This window comes from Medicago sativa, chromosome 7 (assembly GCF_051527215.1).
Source record: "Medicago sativa cultivar Bolivia chromosome 7, Bolivia_mono, whole genome shotgun sequence".
NCBI classification, from domain to species: domain Eukaryota; kingdom Viridiplantae; phylum Streptophyta; class Magnoliopsida; order Fabales; family Fabaceae; genus Medicago; species Medicago sativa.
Window position 1 is genome coordinate 91,439,586 of NC_140755.1, and position 15,705 is coordinate 91,455,290.

Sequence of the window (15,705 nt, forward strand, 5' to 3'; positions counted from 1 at the left end):
TGACTTGATTTTTTATGCTTGCTTTATTTAACTTATTTACTCCTTGTTGTTTCAATCTTTCTTTTTCTGAGGTCTCCAAGGAAAACATTAGTGTCAGGGAATTTGTGTGATTGAAATTGAAATATTCAAGAAAAAATTACTCGTGTTTATTGTTATTTATCACAATACTTGCATGGTGCTAGATGAATAGTACACATACACCATAATCTATGAAAACGGGCACCAGACACGATACGGACACTGACACTACTGATAATTTGACAAAATCACGTAATTTAGTGTAATTATATATGTCGGTATCGTGTTGGTGTCAGACACGATATGTGTCCGACACTGAGACACGTCTAATCCGAGGAGTGTCGGTGCTTCATAAACCAGAATCTAATCTTTTTTTTTGTCTTTATATGACTATCACTGTTTAGTGTGAGTGTTTTGTACTTGCTGGTGTGAATACAAACAAAGAGGATATATTTTTTTTAGTAGAACAGACCCATAATGTTGTTGACTCTTACACTACTAGAGTGTACTAGTTGCAATTTTGGTCTGTTTCTGTTGTAAAAATTAGTCATAAGAATTATCTTCAAATAATAATCATTATATAAATAAATAAATAAAACAATATTGAATATCATAAACAAGAATATCAAGTAAACTTATCTGTTCTTAAAATTGCTGTGATTTGAAGTCGGCAAATCGAAGTGAACAAACACTAGAAGCCATAGAAGGTTATAACATGCTAAACAGTAATCCGTTATATAACATGAGGCATGACAAAGTCACTGTCCTTAAGGATTTATCCGCCTCATAAGCGCATATCCTCCCAGGATACAACATGTTCTTCCCTGATGTGAATCACATCAGAGGTGACAGAACAACATGAATCTGATAAAGCACAGGAATGATGCACCCAAGAAACCTAAACTTGATTTTCTAAGGAAGAGGAAATTGATTTTGTGTGGAGATGTGAGTTCTTTGTAACAAGTATGTTTTTCTGCTATAAAGAAATAAAGGACGTGAGTTTTTCTTGTGAGCAGACTTAGTGGTTCCTTATAATTAGGAAGTTATTAACACATGGTCAAATAAAATGGTTTTTTTTTTTTCTTCTGTACGTACGTGTATATTCAACAAAATATTTTTCCTTTTGTAAACCAAGAAATAAGGCTTAATAATAGCCACATTTAAGAGATATTAAGGGAAAGGCAGTTACAAAATTTGGAATTAAAAATATGTTATAAAACCAAGTCAAACATTATAGTTAAAATATAATAATAATTTTTAATTGAAATATTTTTCTATGCTTCTCAATTGAAAGTATGGAACACAAAATATTTGAAACTTTTGAAATATCCTCAAAATTACAACAATCCCCCACATATTTCAAAAGTTAAAAAATAAAATGTTAAGTTTTCCTGGGTAAACATCGTAGATGTAATGCATCGGAACGGTGTAGCAAGCTATGGAACCCGTCCTAGACTAATGAGACTTAACACACAGTGAATTGGTTTAGCAAGCTATGGAACCCAAGACACTTGTTGTATGCAAGAGGTCTCACAGTCACATTACACCCCCACAATTCTTGTTGTTACGCGGTTGTGCGCTAATAGGCCATGCGCGTGCCTGGTATTCATGAGTGCTCTAGAGACCCGCCACGGTCTCATGCAAGCGGCCCCATGATGTAGTATTTTTCCTACACGTCATATAACTATGTACACGTGAGTATATATAGGATCGTTTCCACAGGGAGTTACGTTTAATCATAAGCATTTACACAATCGTTCACATTAAGGGTTTGGATATAATTTGTTTGTTTGTAACACTATATCCATATTTGACACTAAAGTAAAAACGAGAGGGGATCGAACTATTTCGCTTGCGGTATAAGATAACGAGCAAGCATAACAGCAGCAATCTCTCGATCGATTAACAGACTCTAGCTTTATAACCAATATTATTACAATCATTTCTACAATATCCTTCGTGTCCAAAGCGACATCGTTATTTCTAGGTTATCGTTTAAACATTCGTGTCCAAATTCCTTAAACGATAACATAGTCGATCGGATAACTTAATCGACCGTGTCCAGCCTGATTAAGTATCCGAAAGCATTAAAATCTTGATTAAAAGTAATTATCAAAGGTTTACAAACTTGTCAAGAGTGATATAACATAAGATAGATTGTTATTCTAGTTCTAGATTCAAGAGTTTGTGTCCAAATCATCTTGAATCTCTTTGAAAGCATTAAAGCAAGAATAACAACAATATTGAATCATTAAGCTAGAACCTTATATATTAAAAGATCAAAAGATTACATAATAGCTTGATAGTTACCTCAATACTACAAAGAAGGTTAGTTACATATAGACATGTAAACTAATGCAAGGAATGAAGGAAAGATGAAGATTCCATGCCAAGATCCTTGATGTCTCAATGAATCTAGGGTTGAATCTACTCCTTAATCACTTGCTTTGTGTTTCTCTCTATGAAATAGCTCTAACCTCTCTCTAGAAATGTGTAAAATGTTTTAATGGAATAGTGAATACCTAAAAGAGAGGTAAAAATGCTATTTAAATGGCCTGTGTTTTTGCACCTGCGCTAATAGCGCAACTCACGCTAATAGCGTGGTAAGGCGGCCTATAATTTGGCCAATGGGAGCCTGCCACGTTGTTCTTGCCCTGCTGCTACGCTCCAGCCACGCTAATAGCGTGGCTCTCTGGAGCATTTACGCTAATAGCGTGAAATACGCTAATAGCGTAGCTCTTCAAACCCAGCTTCTGCTTCCACGCTCCAGGTACGCATATAGCGTAGCTCTCTGGACATTGTACGCTAATAGCGCAGAATACGCTATTAGCGTACTCTTCAAGAGTGCTCCAGATCCACGCCCCAGGTGCGCTAATGGCGTATCCCTCTGACCTTTGGCATTTTTTCATCACGCCAATAGCGTAGGACACGCTAATGGCGTAGCTTCTTTGAACTTTGACATTTCTGCTCCTTGCTTGTAATTTCCTGCACAAAAAGGGTAGACTAAGGCTCAAAAGCATAAATGACATATTAACACAATATTTGGAGTTTTCCATAGAGAATCTTGCAAAACAAGTCACTAAAACGCCTAAACTCCTATGCGAAATATATCACTTTTAAACACTTATCAAACTCTCCCCAACTTGGCTTTTTGTTTGTCCTCAAACAAATCAATTGAAAAGGAAACTAACAAGGCTTTGGACAAGGTTTTCAACATGATGTCAAACAATTCAAAACAAAAATAAACAAATGGTGATTCAAAAATGATCGCGTGGACAAGCATGAAGTCCTCCGCTACTCTAGGTTCAAACTAAGAATGCGAAAAATGTCCTAAGCACAAACTATACATCACAAACTTCAAAACATAAACATATCTATCTATGAACCACACCTAACACACTTCTTTGAAAGTAAATGCAATATAATGTTAACAATGAATGAGGTAATGAACACACATCCAACAATCATGCTAACATCCTATTTAAGTTAGGTGTCCATCCAAATATTGTCTCAAAAAGCATAAAAGCATGGATCAAAAGGTCTAGCAAGGGTTATAACTTGGCCGGGCTACAAAAGAAATGTCATATGTGGGGCAATTGATCAGAAAGCCTATCAAAGAGGAACATTTTTTTGTATCACAACTTGAAATCCATATACTTCCCTACCAAGAATTAAAACCTTTGGTGATTAACAATCAAACTTATAACCTTGACAACTTATTCTATTTTTGATTTTTCTCTTTCTTTTTCTTTTCTTTTCTATTCTTTTTCAAATGTACAATTTTTTTCTTTGATTCAATGTTGTCAGGTTATTTTTCAACTTCACCAGAACTTAACATATAATGCCTCCTTTTTCTCCCCAACTTGAATACAACAAAAACTCTAATTGAATGTTCCCCTATCCTAAGGCAAGGGACAAAGTACAAAAAGGTTAAGGGTTCAACAAAGTAAAAATATCAAAGTCCTATAAGATTCAACCATGAACTGGATTTTTGAAAAATTTCAGGCAAATTCAACAAGCATTGTGCTTATGAATATTGACAGTTCATGTTTGAGGACTTGATTCATTAGGCTCGGATTGGGGTATCAGATACTCGCTCTTCTCACAGGTAGGCTTTATGTGGTCAAGTAGGTTACTCTCAATTCAAAAAGTGCCTTGATCCTTTCCATGCTTTCAAACAATTCAAAATAATTATCAGATTTAACATAACTAAAACAAGTTAGACGGTGATTATTGGTCTCCAGCATATATACAACAGATTAAAGCTACCTCACATTTATGTTAAGTACTAAGTGGTTCAAAAATATTTATGTCTATGAAAAGAATTAAATGATATATATTTTGTGCAAAGTACAAGTTTCAAATTCTTATTAAAAACCTAGAATAAAAGAAAACCAATACCTTGGCCTTACGCTTTATCACAAGTAATATCATTATCACTCACCTGCTTTTGCTCAAACATGGCTCCATGGAGCACTTTAAGATTTATTGTTCATGAGCAATTTTCTTTTGAGAGACACAAGCAAGATGTAACAAAAATTTCATCCCAAGCATAAGTTATTAAACTAAAAATCTAAGTTATTAAACCAAATATAAAGTAACAAAGTAACAAAGTAACAAAGTAACAAATCAAGCACTAAAAACCACAGTGCTTGAAGAGTACAAAATACAACCAAAATAAACAGATGTTCCAACATGAAATAAAAACAAAGAGTTAAAAAAGCAAAAAGAAAAAACATCACTAAAAACTCAAGTTCACTGATCATCCTCTCCAGCATCATCCATATCAAGATCCTGGTACACATCATCATCATCACCCACGACTCCAGCATCATCAGGTGTCGCCTCATCATCAACAGCATCAGCCACCCCCACATAAGGATTTGGCCTGCCCTCAGGCCAATGAACATAAGCCTGGTACTGCTCAGGAGTCATAACCGGGTACTCAGCATTTCCCGGATGCATGTGAGCATTGTAGAGGTCCTGGTGTATGCCCATGTTGCTCCTCCAAATTGCCTCATTCTGGTCCATTAAGAAGCTGTTCTGGTCCCTCACGTACTGGTTATGCATCTGCTGCTCCAGCATAAAGGTCTGCAAACCTGAAAAGTCAAAAGAACCAGCAGCCTCAGATGGGCCACCTTCATCATCAGAGAAATGGTATTGGGCTGCCCTTTGCTCTGTTTTCTCCCAGGTGCGAATATGAGTGTCAGTAATGACCCCTTCAATATCTTCATCATAGGGTCCAGAAATAGGCACTCCATAAGCCTTCAGCAATCCCATAATCAAACCCGGGTAGAACAAAGCCACCTTCTTAGCACCAGTGGCTACTTTCAAAGCCACAGCCTTCATCTCATTAGCAATGATGCGAGCAATATCAACAGGCACTTCTTTCATAATGCACCAGATGAGTGGTAGAACGGCTTTTGGGGCATCGGAAGTATGGGCTCTTGGAAGGGCATTGTGGACAAGGAATTGGAAAATTAAGCGGGCAGTAGCTGTCATCTCCTTGGTAAGTGCATGCCTAATCTCTCCCTTGTCATTTTTGACAAATAGCCTACCCTTGTTCATTATATCACGCTCAATTTGCTGATATTTCCAATTTCCTTGAGCGTTTCTCTTAGCATAGGTACACAAGGTGGGCATTGTGGGGTCCTCAGATGGCTCAAGGTTTAAAGCATTTTCAAGGAAATCATTGATTGCATCCCTATCAAAAGGGATTTGCTTTCCTCGGACGTAAGAAGTCCAAGAGAAAGTCTCAGCAAAGGTAGCGGGTGAGGCATCAGGGACAGCATTACAATAAAACTCCCTGATTAGGTCGGTGTTAATCTCGGTTGCAGGCACTAGGAGTTTGGTCCATTTGCGACCAGTGAAAATGTGGAGCATATCAGAATGCTCACCACTAGGATGAATGTCAAAAGTTTTCTCGTGCCAGGTTTTGTACTGTGCCATCTTCTTAAACCTGGCAGAGTGGGCAGGGGTGGGGAAACGGTTTGGGATTGCAGGTGCAGCAGAGGAAGAGGCACCTTTGCCTCTAGGACGCTTAGTCCCGGTAGTTTTTTCAACATTTTTCGGTGCCATCTGCAACAAAACCAGGAAACACCAACATATTGCATAGAAAATATTAGCACAAACTACAATTGGTCATTTAAAAATATCAAAAATTTTGAAAATCTGGACAAGTACGAAGAACTACGCTAATAGCGCCAGTCACGCTAATAGCGAAATTTTTCTGGGAAACTTTCGCTATTAGCGTAGGATACGCTATTAGCGAAAGTTTTCTGGAAAAGTTGCGCTATTAGCGTATATTTCGCTAATAGCGTACTTCTTCGTTCCTGCAATTTTCAAATGTTCAAAATCTTTGTTCCTGCAATTTCTCAGCACAACCCAGCATATTTCAACCCTAGGTTTCATCTTATGTCTCTAAAACACAATAGAATCATGAAAAGGAATCAGAATCACAACATTGGCACACAAATCATTCAAAACCCTTGTTTTTCAAATTTACAAAATGGGTCAAAATCAAAAGATGAATGTTTGTTGCATGTGGGTTATGATTATTGTTCCTTTTCCAACTATTATCATTAAAGAACAATCTCTATTCTCAAATCAAAACTCTAACCCTAACCTAACCATCTCTAATCATGTCAAAAGCATGGTTTTTTTTTTTTTTTTTTCAAATTTAAGAACAAAGATAGGAAGAGAATCAAACCTGTTAGTGCAGTGATTGGATGCAAGCAATAGAATGAATGATGCAAAGATGAATGCTTGGAACCAATTGACCCAAAAGAAAAGGGTTTTGATTATTAGGGTTAGTGTGTGAGTGAGAGAAGTTTTTGTGTGTGAGAGTGAGAAAGGGAAGAATGAAACCGTAAAAGGAATAAGAGGAGTGGGTTGTGAGAAGTTATGGGGAGTTAATCCCCTGGGCCCACAAAAAAATTTTCTCCCACGCCAAACTCACGCTAATAGCGTGGCTCTCTGGAGCTCTCACGCTAATAGCGCAAATTTCGCTATTGGCGTGAGGCTTCAGGATCAGTTTTTCAAAGTCTTTCATTTCTGCTGTAAATGTATATGTACTACTACTATATGCAATAACCATAAAAATACTTACAAAACTGGGTGTGCCTCCCAGCAAGAGCTTGTTTTACGTCCTTAGCTTGACGCATTTTGAAGAAATCATGGCTCGATTAGTGAAATCGTCGTCAAACACCGATCAATTTCACCACCGAAGTAGGGCTTAAGCCTTTGCCCATTAACAATCCAGTTGGCTTTGGTGACTGGGTCCTCAAGTTCCACAGCTCCGTACGGTTTGACCTCTTTAACCATGAAAGGTCCGAACCACTTAGACTTCAATTTGCCCGGAAACAACCTCAGTCTTGAATTGAAAAGTAATACCATTTGTCCCGGCATAAATTGTCTCATAGTGATCTTCTTGTCATGATACTTCTTGGTCCTTTCTTTGTAGAGCTTTGAAGATTCATAAGCTTGATTTCTTAATTCTTCAAGCTCATGCATTTGAACTTTTCTTCTTTCACCGGCTTTCTCTTGATCGAAGTTTAGGAACTTCAATGCCCAAAAGGCTTTATGTTCGAGCTCGACCGGTAAATGACAAGATTTGCCATAAACCATTTGGAAAGGAGTGAGGCCTATAGGAGACTTGTATGCAGTCCTATATGCCCACAAAGCTTCATCAAGTTTAGCCGACCAATCCTTCCGAGATGTAGAGACCGTCTTCTCAAGTATGCGTTTGACCTCCCGGTTAGAAACTTCGGCTTGTCCATTCGTTTGCGGATGATACGGTGATGCTACTTTGTGCTTGACTCCATAATGATCTAGGGCCTTGGCAAGTTGTGCGTTGCAAAAGTGTGATCCTCCATCACTAATAAGCACTCTTGGTGTACCAAACCGGGTGAAAATATTCTTCTTTAGGAACTTCACCACCGTCTTGCTATCGGCTTTAGGCGATGCTACGGCTTCCACCCACTTTGACACATAATCAACAGCGACCAAGATGTACTCATTTGAATATGATGAAGGGAAAGGGCCAACAAAATCTATACCCCAACAATCGAACACTTCCACTTCAAGGATGAGTTGTAGAGGCATCTCATTTCTTTTTGACATTGATCCGGTTCTTTGGCATTCATCACAATGCTTGCAATGTAAGTTGGCATCTTTGAATAGAGTTGGCCAATAGAACCCGGATTGAAGTACCTTTGCGGCTGTTCTCTCCCCGTTGAAGTGACCTCCATAGGGCGAATTATGACATTGCCATAGGATCTTCTTTGCCTCTTCATCATCCACACACCTACGCAAGAGATTGTCCGCTCCAATTTTGAACAAATAAGGCTCATCCCACACAAAGTGGTTAGCATCATGAAGGAACTTCTTGCGTTGTTGCCATTCAAAATCTTCCGGAATGAACCCGGTTGCTTTGTAGTTCACCATGTCGGCAAACCACGGTCTCACATTGATTGCTAGCAACCGTTCATCTGGAAATTCTTCACGAACCTCCGGTTCATTCTTGGTTACCTCATTGTTTGTCAACCTTGAAAGGTGATCAGCTACAAGATTCTCCGTGCCTTTCTTATCCTTGATCTCTAAGTCAAACTCTTGAAGCAACAACATCCACCGGATGAGTCTAGGCTTTGAGTCGGACTTAGTAAGGAGATACTTGATAGCTGCATGGTCAGTATAAACAACAATTTTGGAACCTACAAAGTAAGAACGAAATTTCTCCATTGCATAAACTATTGCAAGTAACTCTTTTTCAGTTGTGGCATAATTGATTTGTGCCTCATTTAAAACCTTACTTGCATAGTGAATAGCATGAAAAATTTTGTCCTTACGTTGACCCAAGACCGCACCAACAGCATAATCACTTGCATCACACATTAATTCAAAATTTAAATCCCAATTAGGAGCAATGATTATTGGTGCGGTGGTCAACTTTTCTTTTAAAGATTCAAATGCATCAAGACATTCATTATCAAAAACAAAAGACTTATCTTTGTTGAGCAAGTTGCTCATAGGCTTTGCAATCTTTGAGAAGTCTTTGATGAATCTCCGGTAGAAACCGGCATGACCAAGAAAACTCCGAACACCTTTGACATTTACCGGTGGTGGAAGCTTTCCTATGACATCGACCTTTGCTTGGTCTACCTCAATACCCTTAGCAGAAATCTTATGACCAAGGACAATACCCTCGGTAACCATGAAGTGACATTTCTCCCAATTGAGCACCAAGCTAGTTTCAATACACCGCTTCAGCACGGTATCCAAGCTATTCAAACACGTATCAAATGACGAACCGAAAACTGAGAAATCATCCATGAACACCTCCATGCATTTTCCAATAAGTTTGGAGAAGATTGCTTGAACACACCGTTGAAAAGTTGCGGGTGCATTACACAAGCCAAATGGCATTCTTCGATAAGCAAAAATACCAAAGGGGCAAGTGAAAGCCGTCTTCTCGTGATCATCTGGGTTCATGGCGATTTGATTGTAACCGGAGTAACCATCTAGGAAGCAATAAAAGGACTGACCGGAGAGTCTCTCAAGCATTTGATCCATGAAGGGCAAGGGAAAGTGATCCTTCCTTGTTGCTTGATTGAGTCTTCTATAATCTATACACATCCTCCATCCGGCGACGGTTCTAGTTGGGATCAACTCATCTTTATCATTAGTGATCACCGTCATTCCTCCTTTCTTGGGAACTACTTGAACCGGGCTTACCCAAGCACTATCCGAGATAGGATAGATCATGCCGGCTTCAAGCAACTTCACTACTTCCTTTCGCACCACCTCTTTCATGTTTGGATTCAAGCGGCGCTGAGGTTGTGCTACCGGTTTAAAGTTTTCTTCCATCATGATCTTGTGCATACAATAAGATGGACTTATCCCTTTCAAGTCGGATAGCTTCCACCCTATTGCTTCCTTGTTGGCCTTGAGAACCTCTACCAACTTTGTTTCTTCATCGATGGACAAGGAGCTACTAATGATCACCGGTTTTGTACCATCTTTCTCAAGAAAAACATATTTCAAATTAGATGGTAAAACTTTTAATTCTACCTTGGTGTCATCAACTTTGGCTTCTTCCTTGGATTCTTCTTTCAAATCTTCAAGTATGGCTTGATTAGGAAGAACCTCCTTCAAGGAATCTAGCTCCTTTAAACACTCTTCAATGGCACTTGCTTCGTCTTCATCAATAGCATTGAGTGCGTCCACCAAAGCACTCTCAAGGGGTGTTCTATTGTGCATTTGCTTCCGAGTAGTCAAGATGACTTCTTCGGTTGCATCCATTTTGAAACATGCACCCTTGTCTTTTGAGTACTTCAAAGCTTCTCGGATGTTGAAGGTAACCTCTTCATCATTTACCTTGACCTTCATGATATTATCATCAAGATCAATCATCATCCGAGCCGTTTGCATGAAATTCCTTCCCATTAAGATAGGCACATCCTCATCTTCTTCGACATCCATAACCACAAAATCAGCCGGAAAAATAAATTTGTCCACTTTTACAAGAACATCTTCGGCCATACCTAGTGGTTTTGCAAAGGATTTGTCGGCCAATTGCAACATCATCCTAGTCCGCTTTATACAAAGGTCACCAACTCTTTTGGCAACGGACAAAGGCATGAGATTGATGCTTGATCCAAGATCAAGTAGTGCTTTACCTACATGTGTTGTGCCAATAGCTACCGGTAGAGTGACTCTTCCCGGATCTTGCTCTTTCTTTGGCATTGTTCTTTGAATAATAGCACTACAATTGGCATCGATTTGGATCGTCTCTTCATCGTTGATTCTTCTTTTCTTGGAAAGGATGTCTTTCATGAACTTTGCATAGACCGGCATTTGCTCCAAGGCTTCCGAGAATGGTATATCAATTTGCAACTTCTTGAAGAGTTCAAGAAACCTTGCGTATTGCCGCTCTTTGTCTTTCTTCGATGGAGCATGTGGGTATGGTAAGCGTTGAGCCACCACTTGCTTCTCAACTACTTGTTTCTTCCCTTTATCTCTCCCCACATCTTTATTCTTCCTCTCCATCTCCTCTTGTAACTCTAGATCTCTTTTTTGATTTTTTTCTTTTTCAACTAATGCTTCTTTATTCTTTATATACACTTCCTCCTCTATCTCTACACTATCCTCCTCGAACTCCTCTTTGTCCTCCTTATTGACAACTTCATCATCCTTTTCCTCAACAACAATATCATCACCTACCCCTATACCTACTACTCTCCCACTCCTTGTAGCTATAGCTTTTGACTGCTATGCCTTGTTGTGCTCCTTAGGATTTGGTTGAGTGTTAGCGGTGAAAGCTCCACCTTGCGGAGGACCTTGAGCCATTTGTTGAGCTAACTGACCAACTTGCGTTTCAAGGCCTTTGATGGACGCGTCGGTGTTTTTCTGGTTAGCCATGGACACTTGCATGAATTGTTTCAAGACCTCCTCGGTGCTTTGGGAATTATTCGGTTGTTGGGGGTTATTTGGTGGTGGATTTTGGTATTGATTATTGAATGGTTGTTGGTAAGGTTGTTGGCAGTAGTTTGATGGCGGATATTGATAATTATTATTGTACGGTGTTCTCCAGGGTCTTTGTTGGTTTTGGTTGGCCGGATACCTTCCTTGGAAGTTGGAAGTACCCGGATTTTGTTGTGAGGTTCCGGCTTGTTGTGGTTGGTTAGGCCTTTGTTGGTTTCCCACATAGTTGACCTCTTCCCCTTCAAAAGAACCGGGCTCGGGACAATAGCCGGTGGGATGATCCCCCGTACAAAGTCCACAAGTAAAGACTTGAGCGGTTCCTCCTTCTTGCTTGAGAGATTCAAGAATTTGTTTAGGCATAGCTTTCATCTCCTTTTGCATAGCTTCTAATTGTTGAGTGAGAAGCTTATTTTGAGCTAAGACCGCATCATTTGCTTCAAGCTCAAGAATACCGGCTTTCCTTTGATTAGAATTCCGATTGTGAGAAGATTTTCTTGTGTTGAGCGCCATTTGGTTAATGATTTTGACAGCTTCAGCTGGGTTTTTCAAAGCAATAGAACCTCCAGCACTTGCATCTAGCATCGTCTTGGACATGTCTTGAAGCCCTTGACGAAAAAGATATAGTTGCATTTGGCTATCAAAACCATGCTTTGGACAATTCCTTAGCAATGATTTATAACGCTCCCAAGCTTCACAAAGAGTCTCACTTTGGCCTTGAGCAAAAGTTGTAATTGAAGTTTTAGCCTCAAGATGCCTATCCTCCGGAAAGAACCGTTCTTGAAATGCTTTCTCTAGCTCACCCCAATTTTCCATCAAAGAAGTTGGTTGATCAAGATACCACTCCTTAGCCTTCCCGATCAAAGAATGAGGAAACAATTGCACAAACACACCCTCTTCCTCATCTTCTTTCATACCAAGTGTACCGGCGGTAACATAGAAGTTGGTAAGATGTCTATATGGATCCTCATGATCCATACCGGTAAACTGGTTATGAGTTATCAAGTTTATCAACCCAGACTTCAGCTCAAAAGATTTGGCATTACGGTTGCCAAGATTAGCTAGCCTCCTCGGACTAACCCACATAGGTAGAGCATTCTCATCTTCATTAGCCATGACTACTTCTGGATCACTCCTCGGAGATGAATGTGCAGAAGAATGTGATGAAGAATCACCTAGTGATATAGTATGCACCGATCCTGACGGAGAAGGAATAAAAAGTAAAGATTCCGGCTGAGCCAGCCTGGCTAATCTCCTAGCTTCCTTTGCTTGCTTTCTAAGTAACCTAGCAGTTTTCTCAATTTCAGGATCAAATTGTAGGTCTTCCTTATCAACGGTACCTCGCATAAACAAAGTTCACCAAGACTATACCAGGTGGTTAGCATAAAAAATAATGAATGACATAAGTGTATAAGTATATGCATGAAAGAATTTTGTGCAAAATTGACTTAACATGACAAAATTGTTTCAATACTTATGATAAAAATTTCCGTTACTCCCCGGCAACGGCGCCATTTTGATGTAGTATTTTTCCTACACGTCATATAACTATGTACACGTGAGTATATATAGGATCGTTTCCACAGGGAGTTACGTTTAATCATAAGCATTTACACAATCGTTCACATTAAGGGTTTGGATATAATTTGTTTGTTTGTAACACTATATCCATATTTGACACTAAAGTAAAAACGAGAGGGGATCGAACTATTTCGCTTGCGGTATAAGATAACGAGCAAGCATAACAGCAGCAATCTCTCGATCGATTAACAGACTCTAGCTTTATAACCAATATTATTACAATCATTTCTACAATATCCTTCGTGTCCAAAGCGACATCGTTATTTCTAGGTTATCGTTTAAACATTCGTGTCCAAATTCCTTAAACGATAACATAGTCGATCGGATAACTTAATCGACCGTGTCCAGCCTGATTAAGTATCCGAAAGCATTAAAATCTTGATTAAAAGTAATTATCAAAGGTTTACAAACTTGTCAAGAGTGATATAACATAAGATAGATTGTTATTCTAGTTCTAGATTCAAGAGTTTGTGTCCAAATCATCTTGAATCTCTTTGAAAGCATTAAAGCAAGAATAACAACAATATTGAATCATTAAGCTAGAACCTTATATATTAAAAGATCAAAAGATTACATAATAGCTTGATAGTTACCTCAATACTACAAAGAAGGTTAGTTACATATAGACATGTAAACTAATGCAAGGAATGAAGGAAAGATGAAGATTCCATGCCAAGATCCTTGATGTCTCAATGAATCTAGGGTTGAATCTACTCCTTAATCACTTGCTTTGTGTTTCTCTCTATGAAATAGCTCTAACCTCTCTCTAGAAATGTGTAAAATGTTTTAATGGAATAGTGAATACCTAAAAGAGAGGTAAAAATGCTATTTAAATGGCCTGTGTTTTTGCACCTGCGCTAATAGCGCAACTCACGCTAATAGCGTGGTAAGGCGGCCTATAATTTGGCCAATGGGAGCCTGCCACGTTGTTCTTGCCCTGCTGCTACGCTCCAGCCACGCTAATAGCGTGGCTCTCTGGAGCATTTACGCTAATAGCGTGAAATACGCTAATAGCGTAGCTCTTCAAACCCAGCTTCTGCTTCCACGCTCCAGGTACGCATATAGCGTAGCTCTCTGGACATTGTACGCTAATAGCGCAGAATACGCTATTAGCGTACTCTTCAAGAGTGCTCCAGATCCACGCCCCAGGTGCGCTAATGGCGTATCCCTCTGACCTTTGGCATTTTTTCATCACGCCAATAGCGTAGGACACGCTAATGGCGTAGCTTCTTTGAACTTTGACATTTCTTGCTCCTTGCTTGTAATTTCCTGCACAAAAAGGGTAGACTAAGGCTCAAAAGCATAAATGACATATTAACACAATATTTGGAGTTTTCCATAGAGAATCTTGCAAAACAAGTCACTAAAACGCCTAAACTCCTATGCGAAATATATCACTTTTAAACACTTATCACCCCACTTGACACTCATATAGGTGATTCCATCTAGTGTATGCTACAATCAAACACCACCCATAAGAGCTTATGGTAATCATTAAAAGCTTTTAAAGCTTATCCCTCAATTTTATATTATTTAGCACATCTCATCCATTATCATACACTATAGGAAAGAGACAACGTTATTTTAGTGCTAACAGAACTAACAAGTAACTTGTTTTTACCCATTGAACCTTCTTCATGGGATCTCCAATCACAAAGGTTGGGTTCCCATTACTTGTCGTTTTCGGGTGGCAAAGTCTCATTTCCCTAAATTTCTTCCTTAAGGGGTTTTATATACGGATCCGTTTAATTCACAAATATTGACTAAAACGTCTCTAAGTCAATTACCTCTTTTTTCATCAAGTTTATAAAAATAAACTCGGATTACACAATAAACTAATACAAGTCGTTGTATACTAAATGACAACATGTTCATCAATAAAATAAATCTACTTATAGATTTATTATCATTGGATTCATATCTATTTGACATCTTTGTATTATTTTAATACAAAAGTTTATCCATTCTGTAAACAATATCTCATATATTGTCAAACTAATTTCCATAATATACTTCATCAGGTCTACTTCAAAGTCTAAGTGACAATCCCCCCACATTGGGTAAATATAAACTCATGTGTAGATTTCTATTCAATTCTGCTTGAATTATTTTTCAAATCCACACATATAAATAAATAAAACATTATTGTATTATTTTAATACAATGGATAATCCATAATATGTCACCAATATTTTAAGGTGAATCTTGATATATACATCAAATGAATTTAACAAGTGCCACAAAATTTTAAGCGGAACATATAACATCTATTTCACTTGTTTCATTCATGAATATCATATATGTATGTCCACTAAATGATAATAAAGACAGCACTAAAGCAAAATTCATATTCAACACTAAACCATAGAATCGCATCCAAACAATTTCAGCATACAATTATAGTATCTCAACACAAAAACAGTATTTGAACGTTGAAGTTGAGAGCATGTAACTGACCTATATGTGGATGACTCGAAAGGGGGAATAATTAAAAACTTACAATGATTTCCATCACACCATGCTTCATTAATTGAACACAGGATTTCATTTCAACGAATATCACGAGCAAAATTAAATTCTCTGCAATTTCACCTATGTGTATCTTCTCTTCTGCACACATTTTCAAGC